Source organism: Schistocerca nitens, chromosome 5 (assembly GCF_023898315.1).
Source record: "Schistocerca nitens isolate TAMUIC-IGC-003100 chromosome 5, iqSchNite1.1, whole genome shotgun sequence".
In the NCBI taxonomy this organism is placed as follows: domain Eukaryota; kingdom Metazoa; phylum Arthropoda; class Insecta; order Orthoptera; family Acrididae; genus Schistocerca; species Schistocerca nitens.
In genome coordinates, this window is record NC_064618.1 from 836,846,013 (window position 1) to 836,847,942 (window position 1,930).

The following is a 1,930-nucleotide window of genomic DNA, read 5'->3' on the forward strand; positions in this document are numbered from 1 at the left end:
GTATTTTTCAACTCAATCGCCGTTCATGGCGACGTCCTTACGCCACCTTACTGGGATGGCCTGTGTGCCCGCACGGTACCACTCCACTGGTAGCCGTCGGAACCAACGTCTTGCAGCATCAGTACCCTCACCATCACCCACGGTTGATTTCCCGCAGCGTGCACCCTTTATTGTGCCAAACAGACGGAAGTCACATGGTGCGAGATGGGCGCTGTATGGTGGATAAGGAGGAACAGTCCAATGAAGTTTTGTGAACTCCTCTCGGGTGCGCAGACTTGGTTGAGGTCTTGCGTTGTCATGGAGAAGGATGTTCGTTTCCACTGTTGTGGCGACAAATACGCTGAAGTCGTTTCTTCAGTTTCCTGAAGGCAGCACAGTACACTTCATAGCTAATCGTCGCACCATGAGGGAGGACACACAAAAAAATAACTCCTTCAGAGTCGCAGAACACCGTCGCTCTGACCTTACCAGCTGAGAATGCGGCTTTGAACTTTTTCTTCCGAAGAGGGCAGTACGGCGCCACTACATGGATTGCTGTTTTGTTTCCACTTCGAAGCGATCAACGTTTCACCGCATGTGACGATGTCCGCCATACTAAGCCGCCACGTAACTCCACACAGATGTTTGGTCTTCTGTTAACTGCTAGGAACCCTCCGAGTATCCCAACTGGTGGACAAGTGTGTCATCACTACCAACAAAGACACCAGTTGTGCAACGAGGTGTTTGCTTGTTATCCACCGATCACCTCGAATGAGAGTATCCGCACGTTCCGAGATTGCATGGGTCACAGCTGTGTGGACGGCCGCTGTGACCGAGCGGTTCTAGGCGCTTCAGTCCGGGACCGAGCTCTTGCTACGTCGCAGGTTCGAATCCTGTCTCAGGCATGGATGTGTGTCTTGTCCTTAGGTTAGTTAGGTTTAAGTAGTTCTAAGTCTACCGGACTGATGACCTCAGATGCTAAATCCCATAGTGCTTTGAGCCATTTGAAGAATTTTTGAACCACAGCTGGGTGAGGCCGGCCGTCACCTGGGATATCGAACATTTTACGTGATTTTGTTGCAATGACGGCAGACGCGTCGCCCAACGACTTATCGTGGTTTTGTTCTCTGCCATGTCTCTGTACACATTTTGAAAGTGCCTACGAATATTTGCGATACCCTGGTTTCCCGCCAAAATAAAGTCAATGACAGCTCTCTTCTTGGAACACACCTCCGATACAGATGCCATTTTGAATTCTAGGTACACCTATCAAAATTGTGCGACAGATAAAGATTTGTTGTTCGTTGACGGTTTAAAACTGCACCCTAAAAGAAAAACTAAAAATACTTCTCCCGAACAGGCCATGTAGGCTCATCGGTACCGACTGGCCGCCGTGTCATCCTCAGCCCATAGGCGTCACTGGATGCAGATATGGATGGGCATGTGGTCAGCACACCGCTCTCCCGGCCGTATGTCAGTTTCCGAGACCGGAGCCGCTACTTCTCAATCAAGTAGCTCCTCTGCTTGCCTCACAAGGGCTGAGTGCACCCCGCTTGGCAACAGCGCTCGGCAGACCGGATGGTCACCCATCCAAGTGCTAGCCCAGCCCGACAGCGCTTAACTTCGGTGATCTGACGGGAACCGGAGTTACCACTGCGGCAAGGCCGTTGGCAGACCCTAAAAGAAAACCAGTTCGATATTTCGACAGCAATCCTATTTACAGTACCATCATTTTCTCTACGGAGCTACAGGAGCTGAGCTCTTGTCGAATCCACGTTTTCTGACATTTGTTCGAAGTCTCTCAAGCCATTGTTTTGGATGGTTTCTTCCATGATACCACGGCCATTTTCCGCCCCTTTTTTGTGTATCGCTTTCTGCCTCCACAACTGAGTGCTCAGTATGGCTGACTGCCATGTGGAGGACCCGGGTTCGACCCTGGTACTACCACGGA

General features: G+C 50.8%; 1 pseudogene; it reads right to left on the reverse strand.

The window, feature by feature from the left end:
• Positions 1-1,533: 1,533 nt before the first annotated feature.
• LOC126261066 (5S ribosomal RNA) lies at positions 1,534-1,651 on the reverse strand (annotated as a pseudogene).
• Positions 1,652-1,930: the final 279 nt, after the last annotated feature.